This window comes from Eulemur rufifrons, chromosome 29, assembly GCF_041146395.1.
Source record: "Eulemur rufifrons isolate Redbay chromosome 29, OSU_ERuf_1, whole genome shotgun sequence".
NCBI lineage: Eukaryota > Metazoa > Chordata > Mammalia > Primates > Lemuridae > Eulemur > Eulemur rufifrons.
In genome coordinates, this window is record NC_091011.1 from 38,027,963 (window position 1) to 38,039,218 (window position 11,256).

The 11,256-nt window shown below is 37.2% G+C and overlaps 1 non-coding gene and 1 pseudogene across 1 annotated transcript; both read left to right on the plus strand.

Moving 5' to 3' along the window:
- The first annotated feature begins 476 nt into the window (after window positions 1-476).
- LOC138377300 (small ribosomal subunit protein uS3 pseudogene) lies at window positions 477-923 on the plus strand (annotated as a pseudogene).
- Window positions 924-9,235: 8,312 nt separating this feature from the next.
- Window positions 9,236-9,341, plus strand: LOC138377679 (U6 spliceosomal RNA). The gene has a single exon (XR_011231844.1). It is a non-coding gene; the product is annotated as a U6 spliceosomal RNA (small nuclear RNA).
- The last annotated feature ends 1,915 nt before the right edge of the window (window positions 9,342-11,256 follow it).

Below are 11,256 nucleotides of genomic sequence, written 5' to 3' on the forward strand. Positions count from 1 at the left end.
ATACTTGTATGTCAATAATTACAGTTTTAAAACTATCATCACTAAATAATATTTCATTATGTAGCTATGCTATAATTTATAGTGTAAATTTTGTGGGGCTTAGTGCTACTTTCAAAAGATGTGAACCCTTTCCTTTCGGCAGCATGTGGCAGCAAGGTGGTGGTGCAAATCTCCAAGAAGAGGAAATTTGTCGCCGAGGCCGATTTCAAAGCTGAACTGAATAAATTTCCTACTCAGGAGCTGGCTGAAGATGGCTACTCTGGAGTTGAGGTCCAAGTTACACCAACCAGGATGGGAATCATTATCTTAGCCGCCAGAACACAGACTGTTCTTGGTGAGAAGGTCTGGCACATTCAGGAATTGACTGTAGTTCAGAAGAGGTTTGGCTTCGCAGAGGGCAGCGTAGAGCTTTATGCTGACAAGGTGGCCACAAGAGGTCTGCGTGCCATTGCCCAGGCAGAATCTCTGTGTTACAAACTCCTCCGAGGGCTTGCTGTCCGGAGAGCCTGCTATGGTGTGCCGCGGTTCATCATGGAGAGTGGAGCTAAGGACTGCCAGGTCGTGGTGTCTGGGAAACTCCAAGGATAGAGGGCTAAGTCCCTGAAGTTTGTGGATGGCCTGATGATCCACGCTGGGGACACTGTTAACAACTACGTTGACACCGCTGTGCACCGTGTGCTGCTCCAACAGGGTGTGCTGGGCATCAAGGTGAAGACCATGCTGTCCTGGGACCCTACTGGTAGGATTGGCCCTAAGAAACCCCTGCCTGACCACATGAGCATCGTGAAACCCAAAGATGAGATACCGCCCATCACCCCCATCTTGGAACACAGGGGTGGGAAGCCAGAGCCACCTACTGTGCCCCAGCCAGTCCCCACAGCATAACAGGGTCTCCTCGGCAGCTGTGTCTGGAGTTTGGATGTTGCTCTGGGAAGACCTTTAATAAACTCTTGTACAAAGACACACACACACACACACACACACACAAAAGATGTGATAAATATCCCTATATGAATATTTGTGTGTTCTTTGTCCTTAAAATAAATCTATGAAGTAGAATTGCTAGGTAAAAGATTATGTGCATTTTAGTTGTTGTTTATGCATATTACATGTTAGTTTTTAAATGAAGTCTATTCATTAACTACTTAGTCTGGAAGTAAACTTTTAAGTTTTACACCATAATATGAAGTATTGTAATTTTTCTAATTTTGTGATTTCAAGAAACCTTTTAATGCAAATGCCAGGATTATAAGCATGATTATAAGTACTTAGTAAAGAAGTATAGTGTGTAGGGAGTGGTCTATAAATGTTTTCTGAGTAAATGGATTAAGGACCATGTTTGCTCAGAGTTCTGCAAGGCTGCAAAATGTAATCAGCCTAGACAGAATGAGCTATCTTACCTGCACACACTATGTAGTGCCAACACATATCTCCTGACTATTTTTTGTAAAATGACAGATTATATTGTTTTGGAGTAGTGAGTGACTCTCAGCCTTGGTAGCACTTTGTAATCAATCACCTGGGAATCTTTAGGGAATATTACAGACTAGGCATTGATTTTTAAAAGCTCCCTAGGTGATTCTACAATTGAGCCAAGGTCTTACATTGCACCAGACTGTACCACTAAATCAGAATCTCCAGAGGTGGAACATGGGTATCAGGATTTTGTACAGCTGTCCAGGTGAATACCATCAGCACACCAGATTAAGAACCACTAAAAGGGACTTCAATTCTCCAACCCATTCATTTTACAGATAAGGATAATTGAGGTCCAAGAGCTCAACAGCCTAGCCCATAGTTAAATGGATAATTAGATTCTGTGTTAAAAACAAGCCCATGTTTAGCATAGGGATTCAAAAGACAGAAGAAACCGTTTTAAAAGGTAAAGACATATTTCAGACTACCAAAATATATGAAAATAGAGCATCATTTAGAATCTTCTAGAGGAGGTAGCCAATTACGTATCTTTTCTATTTATTGCTTCTGCTGTCTATTCAGATTATTTACTGAGCCATCCATGCACATCTTGCACCTCATCTCATTATGAAAAAGGCCTCTGAACTAAATTGGGGGAGAACCCTGGGACTGTGAATGTTACAACCCTGAGGGGTCCCCTGCCCCAGTTATCGGCCCATTAATGTGTTAATGGCTGGAGGATAACAGAATGAAAACAATAGGAAAAGAGAAGATATATCTTTAGAGGACTGACTGTTCTATGGTGGGTTTCCTGTGTGGAAAATCAAACGACTTTCGACTAATTGTTTGTGTGCAAAAGTCTTTGGCAGTGATGCCAACAAAAGCACTGGATAGTGTGTCTGCTCAAAGCAAAACACGTCAAATTATGTATTCAGCAAATCCTTATTATCAGAACCTTGGTCATGTGCGTTATTTGCTTTTTAGTTATGCTTCAGGAGGCCCTTCCTGTGAACATAATGTCTGGCCTGTTAAACACAGAGCTGCCAAGACAGAGCCACAGGTGGCCACGACTTGGCAAGTGATAAAACACGAGCCACAGTGAAGACAATAAAAAATGGACAGGATTTTCCATCTGGTTTTCAATACAAAGAATTTCTTAGAGAAAGCTAAGATTTATAATTGAACATAATGCCCAATACATTTTCTGACATTACCAAGCCTGTGCTTACAATTTGGGAATGTTTTATTCAAAGCAATTGATTTAAAAGTCTGTATAAAGACACTATTATGGCTAAACAATAAATAGCTATGTTTTTTTTATCTTTTTCTCTTATTTCTTCTTATGCTTTTAAAGACTCGTTGCTGATATTTATATTCTTCCTAACCTTAGAGAAATGGCATGCAGAGTGCGTGTGCTGAGAATTTTACAAGTACGTGGTCAAACTTCGCCTTGTCTCACTCTCCACCGCAATACAAGACCAATGTGATGCTCACAAGATGTCATTCACCTAACAATACCAACTCTTGCACTCATTCTCTTAACAGTATGTGCTTTGTATTTCTTTCACAGTCTGATCTTTTCCAAACTCCTGAGATACTCATGTAAACCAAACCTTATTGCAACTAACACTTTTTAATTTTTACCCTACATTATGTCCTGTACATGATCCCATCTCAGCATTCTATCTTTCATCTCTTGTAAATCCTCCAAATGAAGACATACATAACAAAGAGCATGTGAGCAAGCTCTTGCACCTGTGTCTGGATATCTACTTGCTACCCGGTTCTCCAGGATTATAAATTCCAGCCCTAAATATGTGGTAACTGAAAACCAAGACCGGTACCAGGGAAACTGTGTCCTATTCCAGGCCTTGCCATTTTCTAGACTAACCAGATGGAACAATTTTAGGGCACTCTTTTCTTCATCCATAAAATACAAATACAAATTTTATAGTTTATTGTTCAGAGTTGTTAATGTCAAATGAGCTAATGAACATGAAGGCATATTTAAAGTGCACATGATTGATATTTTTGCATCATAGAAAATTCCCATATTTTAAAATTAAAGTACCTTATAGTTTAAAGGAAACAGAATACAACTAGTCTGTTACAATTAAATGCAAAAATTCATTCTTATTCTCTGGCAAATGGTCATCAATTTCTGCTTGAGAACATTTAATTATGGGAACTCTTTATGTCTGAAAGCAACACATTCCAATCTTGACAATGTGCCTTTAACCATGATAGTTAAAATAATGTACCATCTCTGATACAGTTTGTAAATTGACAAAGTTTTCCCACAAGGATCTTAGGAAAACAAAGTAAGATGTTTTCTCCTTTGTGTTTATCATTACTACCAAAAGATAGACAACTGAATTTTGTCCAAGCCTCCTATTAAAAAAAAGGAACAAAAAAGACCTATTGAAAATCAGACCATAAGCATAAAGACAATCATGTTCTGTTCTGAAACTTTGATTTCTACACTCCAAGATATTAGAGAATCCATCTTGAAGTAATTTCTAAGTTTAGCAAATCTAGGTTTAACCTAAGAATAATTAAAAAGAAATGTGACAAGAATATTAAGAGGTGTTAAGAAACCAAAGACCAAAAAAATGTTGAGTGATTATGACTATCAAAGATAACTAGTATGGCCAATAACCATGTAAAAAGGTGCTCAACACATTAATTATCAGGAAAATGCACTTTAAAACTACAATTAGGTATCAATACACACAGAACAAAATATTTAAAGGGAAAATAATGACAATACAAAGTGAAAGTGAAAATGTAGAGCAAGTAGAACTCTTATCCATGGCTGGCCAGAGTGACAATTGACACAGCCACTTTAAAAATTTTTTCGTGTTATGTACTAAAACTAAAAATACCTGTGACACAGCAAGTCCGGGTCTGGGAATGTTCTCAACAATAATTACTTTTTTTCGACACCATAAGACGTGTACAAAAATGTAGATAAAACTTTAGCTAAAATTGTCCAAAACTGAGTTTGACTCAAATGTTTATCAAGACTAGAATGTAAAATTTGTAGAATATTAATGCTACACAGTAATGAAAAAAGAACAATCTATTTCTGCATGCAAAAACTTAACTGAATCTCATAGACCCAATGTTCAGCCAAAAAAAAAAATATATACAGACTTAGAAGAGGAAATAATACATAATTCCATTCATATGAAGTTCAAGAATAGGAAAAATTAAACTCATGGTGATAAGGGTCATAATAATGGTTACCTTTGGAGTTTGGCATAAGGATGGGTATGAGCGAGCCTCCTAAAGTACTCAAGATATTCTGTATTGACATTGATATGTAGATATTGATCTATATGGTGGTTACACAGGTATCTACATTTATAAAAATTAATTGGCTTGTATATTTAGGAATTGTGCACAGAAGAACTGCTACCAGTAGAGGCTTATAGCTTTAAAGTAGTATATGCTAAAAAATAGTTCATCTTTCTTTCTCCATCTCAGCCTCTTTAAAATACACCAAAATAACGTTGTGTGCAGTAGAGTCAAGTTGGAAAGACTTGCCAAGAGCTTAATTTGAATTAATTACTGTATTTGCAGAAGAGAAGCTGCTCTATAATTGTGTGTTTTGGCAGAAAGAAAGTATATTTAGCTCTTCTGAATGCCCCTCTGTTTACTTAATACAAGAACTATGAGAATGAGCTATGGTGTTTCTCATTGATGAAAGCATTTTTAAAAAATAAATATATTTTAAGTAGCAGTTACTTTATTCACTACTAAGGCAAATTATGTAAGACCTGGGTCAACAAGTGGGTTTAATTGAGGAGGAGTGGCCTTGCAGTTTTGGGAATTCTATAGCACATTCTAATTAAAATGACTTGTACCCCACAACTCTCTTGAAAAATAGAGTTTTATAAAGAAAACAGAATATATAAAGTTTTACAAAGAAAGCAAAAGTTATAAAGAATACTAGAAAAGCATTCTAGTAGTATATGCCAGAGTTTTATGACTTTAAAATCTTGAATTTTGGAGTCACTGCAAAAAGGACATGTTCTTGGGAACTTTACTAATTCCCTGAGACAGGTGCTTTTAGGGTTCATCCTGCCCAACGCCCACCTCCCTTCTCTAAAGCCTGTGCAGTTGGCATGCATCTTGGTGGGCCCTAGAACCAGTCATAATTACACTTAAAATACTTCCACTTACTCAAAACTGTTCTAGCATCTACCTCCCTTAGAAAGAAGCATTGAAAATAAAAGTAATCTTATTCTTCCATTGTTAATAAGATAAAAATTAAAGAAACAGAGAAAAGAACAACTACCTAGAACACCCAGTACTTTCAAAATAACTCATCAAAGAAAAGGAGAGCAGGAGCAAGAGAGAAAAACTCTAATCCCTTCTGTGGGAATATTTTTCAATTGAATGAAGAAAGAAATTAATCAGGTAAAGGGAGGAGAAAGGATTCATTACAGAATTGAATGTAAAATGGTTCCACCTTCTATTATGACATCATGACATTACCTGGGTGGGGTATATAGAGAAAAGAAAGCATTTCTAAGAAGGGCACAGCAACCATGGGAGAATAGGTAACTTAAGTCATATCTTTTCACGAGACCCAACCTCCACCAAAGAGCAGCTTGAAGAATTTCCATTGATACTAAGGTGCTGCTCACTTTCTGTGCTGAGACTCTGTAAAGTTCATGACTGTCTCTCTCCTCCCCTTAAACCCTTGCCCTCCACATCCCCACCCAACACTTGGGTTGGTTTTGTTTTTTATATTGAAAAAGTAGAAGATATGCTCTAAGATGCAGGGAAAATGCTCTAGCTTCAGGAATTAGCCCTACTCTTTAGTTATTTAACAAACATTCAATAATATGTATTTTTCTACCATATGCAACGTACTGTGATAGATCCAGGGCAAGAAACGCCATAAGGGGAAATAAAACATGGCTAATTTTATTTGTCAACCTGACTGGGCCATGGGGTGCCCAGATATTTGGTCAAACATAATTCTGGATGTTTTTATAAGGGTTTATTTGGATGAGATTAACTTTTTAATTTGTAGGCTGAGTAAAACAGATTGCTCTCCATAAGGTGGGCAGGCCTCATTCAATTAGTCGAAGGCCTGAATAGAACCAAAGGCTGACATACCCCAGGGTAATAGAGAATTCTCCTGCCTGACAGCCTTTGAACTAGGACATCAGCTCTGCAACTTGTGGACTTGCAGGCCTATTCGACATGCGTCAGTGCTTTATAATAAACAAATAAATAAATAAGTAAATCCTCCTGGCTCTGTTTCCCTAGAGAACCCTGACTCATGCAGTTGGCTTCCAAAAGTACAAAGCCTGTGGAAGGGATGGGGGTGGTGAGGATGTTAGAGACCAAAAGAAAAACACTAATACAATGAAGGATGCAAAAGAGGAAAAAAGAGATCCTAAATCTGTCATATCTGGAACAATTCAATGCTACTTTTCCATAAGAAACAAGGGTGTTGTAAGACAATGAAGACCATTTTAAAATCTGGTCCCAGGGTCGTCATGAAGGCAGAGTGCCTAATGCACCCTAGGAATGGGAATGTAGAGCAGGACGGAGCTCAAAATGTTCTGTGGAAAGGTAGGCATAGGGTAAAACAAATAATTCTGTTTTTAGAGGGCTATTTAAGTACACTCAGCTATTGCCAGGACTAATAACTACCTTGGCAGCTCCACAAATTCCTAGATAGATGGGTCTAGAGGAGTAACCTAATAGAAAGGAAAGATAAGCAGAGTTGTCTTTAAGCTGAATGTTCATATCAAGCAAACGAATTTGATCTCGCTGGCTTGGTTATTTCACCTGGCTTGGGAGAGGCCTGTCTGGCTCCCCCTTCCACCTCCCACTGCCCTGCATCTTGCTGCTCCCGCTGACCATGAGTAACAGTTAATAATAACGTGAAGAAAAACCAAATCATTTTTCCCTATTTATAATAATAATTTTGAAGTCGATAATTTAAAATAGCTAGATATTGTTTAGTATTTGATAATCAAATAATAATTTGCATAGCTAGCTGTAGGCTGGTGATTCTTAGATTTTTGAGGGTTGCAAAGGCCTTTGAGAATTTCACAAAAACTATAGAGCCTCTTCTTCCCACAATACCCATATTTGCCCCTCACTCCTGCTACACACACTTAATCTTGCATCAGTTTATCGAGGTTTGTGGGTCTCTGGGAAATCCATATATTGTCCTTTTTGAAGTTCCCTAAAGGATCCTCTCCCCCACTTATAGCTTGGAAGTAATAGATATTTATTTTCTTAGTGTTTTTCCTTATATTTTTAAACAAATATCTTTCATATAAAAATAAATACTGGTGGTTGGGGGATATTAATCCCAAATCAAAACTCAGAACTCTCTGTAAGATTGTGTCTTTTGGGGATTGTTATTATCATTGATTTCATTTTCAAGATCAATAAAGAGAAAAAAGGATCAAGGATTATTTGGATAAAAATTTCGGCTTTGTTGTCTGTACTAGGCAGTCTTTACATGCTATGGCTTTTGATATGTCTGGTAATTTAAACAGAGATAAATTATTAAAGCAAATGGCTCATTCTGTAATTGGAGATCAGTTAATAAAAAAAATGGTAGAGCTGAAACCATGGTAACAAAATGTTTAAGAGTAACAATTTATTTGCCTTAAGAACTTTTATCAGATGTAGCAAAACAAATAAGAGAAATAAAAATATGAAAATTAAAACCCTTTCCTTCAAAATATTGTATTATTTACAACTAAGCAAAACAAAAATGTATACCTAAGGAAAATTATTTATTTCAAGATTTTTAATTATTTATAGGAATGATTCCAATTCATTCTAAAATGCATCTCTGGAGCATAATCTCATGGACTAAATTCTTAAAAGAAAATCAGTTTGTCATTTAATATTTAATAAGTGTTTCTCCATACTTCTTTTGAGAAGTAGTAGCTGAAAGCACTAAGGGAATGGAAAATAGACATTAAAACTTAAATTGTTTCATTAATGCTAGTTAAGTACAAGGATAAATGATACATGTCATAAAAATGGTCACTTTGTGATTATTGCAATATGAGGCAAAAAGAATAATGAAGGGATTGAGAATTTTTTTATTAGATGGACCTTAGAACCTAATATATCTAATATATCCTGTTTTTAAGGACCTAATATATCCTGTCTTTAAGAAAAGATAAAAACAGTATAGACATTCCTCAAAAAATCAAAAATAGAATTACTATATGATCCAGAAATCTCACACCTGGGTATATATCCAAAAGAATTCAAAGCAGGATCTTCAAGAGATACTTACATACCCACGTTCATTGCAGAATTACTCATAATAGCCAAGAGATGAAAGCAGCTCAAAGATCCATCAACGGATAAATGAGTAAAGAAAATGTGGTATATACATATACTGAAATATGAGGCCCTAAAAAAGAAGGAAATCCTATTACATGTCACATATAAGAACCTCAAGTACATTATGATAAGCAAAATAAGCCAGTCACAGAGGGAAATATATTCATATGAGGCATCAAAAGTAGTCAAAATCATAGAAACAGAGAGTAGAAAGGTAGTTGCCAAAAGCTGGGGTAAAAGGAGAGGTGGAATTAGTATATAATGGGGGTATTTAATGAGTATAGCGTTTTAGTTTTGCAAGATCAAAAAATTCTGGGCATCTTTTGCACAACAATGTGAAATACTTAATACTACTGATCTGTACACTTAAAAATGATTAAGATGGTAAATGTAATGTTATATATATTTTTTATCACAAATAAAAGTGTTTGAGGTGGGGGAACAGGGAGGTATCTATATTAAGAAATATATTGTTGTGCTCACCTCAGCAGCACATACCCTAAAATTAAAATGATACACAGAAGATTAGCATGGCCCTACACAAGCATGACATGCAAATTCATGAACTGTTCCATATTTTAAATGCTGTGGGATTGTTTTAATTAAAAAAAAAAAAGAAGAAGAAGAAGAAAGAAAGAAAGAGATATATTGTTTAACAAAAAAAAACTGTACTTGAACTCAGATGATTTTGATTCAGAATCTAACCCTTAAACTTAATAGTTTGTGCCCTTAGACAGACAAGCCATGTAACCTAAGTTTAAGGTTATCAGTTAGAAGAGATTTAACAACCTCCTAGAGGGTGAACCTCATAGGAAAGTCAGGCTTAACTAGGATACTCTATAGGAAGATGATACATGATATATGCATATATAATATGCATATATGATATACATTGCTTTTCTCAAATATTGATGATATTTTTGAAGCCCTGTGTCACGAAACTATTGAAAAGGCAGAACCAGAACTAGAAAGCCAAGTTCACTCAGTTCCATAGGTTTGGTTAGGACATGACATTACATGGATCTCCCAGGTTTCCTGTGAGTCCAGGGGGGCCTAAAGTGGTCACAGCTCACAGGCTGGTCTGTTTCAGGTGTAATAGGCTTTTTCCACTTCCCCCAATGTACTGTGCAAATAAGAACCTTTTCTACTTGTGCAATTTCAGTGCCAAGTTTGAGAGCACTATTTTATTAGATGTTGATTCCCCCTAAGTCCTACTGCTTGTCTGTCCTAGTTGTCAGGGACAGGTTCTGAGCAGGCAGTTGTAGCCCACAAGCTACCAGCCAGAGGCAAAACTGCAGTGCCCACGGAAGCCACGGAGGATGCCACTGTCTGAATATTTGTGTCCCCTCTCCCCGATACATATGTTGTAGCCTAAATCCCCAATGTGATGGTATTTCAAGGTGAGGCCTTTGGGAGGTCAATTAGGTCATGAGGGTGGAACCCTGAGGAATGAGATTAGTGCCCTTACGAGGGGATAGAGAGACCAGAAAGCTCTCCCTCCCTGCTCTATGTGAAGACACAGTGAGAAGACAGCCATGTGCAACCAAGGAAGCAGGCCCTCTTGGACTTTCCAGCTTCCAGAACTGCTTGTTATTTAAGCTACCCAGTCTAAGGTATTCAGTTATAGCAGCCTGAGCTGACTGACTAAGACAGAAAACCTGCTGACAGCCACAAAAATATCCTTCCAGCTATCCTGTGGCAACTATGCAGGACTGTGATGTTATCTGAATTAGGAACACAAGGCTCAAATCTTTTTCATTGTCACTTGGAAATTTTGGTATGTGCTGCTTTGATTGTTTACACAGTAAAACGACAGCAATAAGCAAGCCAAGAGATTTTTTTGTCTGGGCTGAAAAGTATCATAAAATCAGTGAGAAGAACAGACTCATCACAGAAGCCTTTGAAGCTCTCGAGTCACCTGCAGTGGAGGACAGTCCTCTGAAGTCACAAACTCTGTGCTTGGCAGAACTTCATAAAGATGCAAGCAAGCTCGCCTTTTCACCGGGGGATAGAGCAGACCTTCTCAACCAAGGACAAAAAAAGTCCCCTAAAATTTTGTTTCATGGAGTGAGGATTCACAGTCTTGAAGGACAGACATGATTACTTAAATAGCCAACAAAAGTCCTCCAGTTCCAAGCGACTGAGGCCCAAAACATCTTAAAGGCATCTTAGAAGAATGTACTGCAGCATCAGAGGGAAATAGTTAATGGTTTTGAAGAAAATGTTTGTCTTCAGGGAAGCTGAAAGCTGCTTGTCCAAGAAGATGCTAGGTGGAAGGAAAGAGTGTGGGTGCTAAAGGAACAGAAAGAAATGCTTGAAAACTTCAGCACCTAAGGAAACAGGTGGTCAATGATAAAGAGCCAACTAAAATCTATGACGAAGTCTGTGCTGAAGGTGATAAATTTACCTGCTTTCTTTGTGGATTACATGATGATGGCAACAAGGAATTACAGAAAAAAAGAAAAAAATTAATAAAATCAATCAATGGGAGACCAA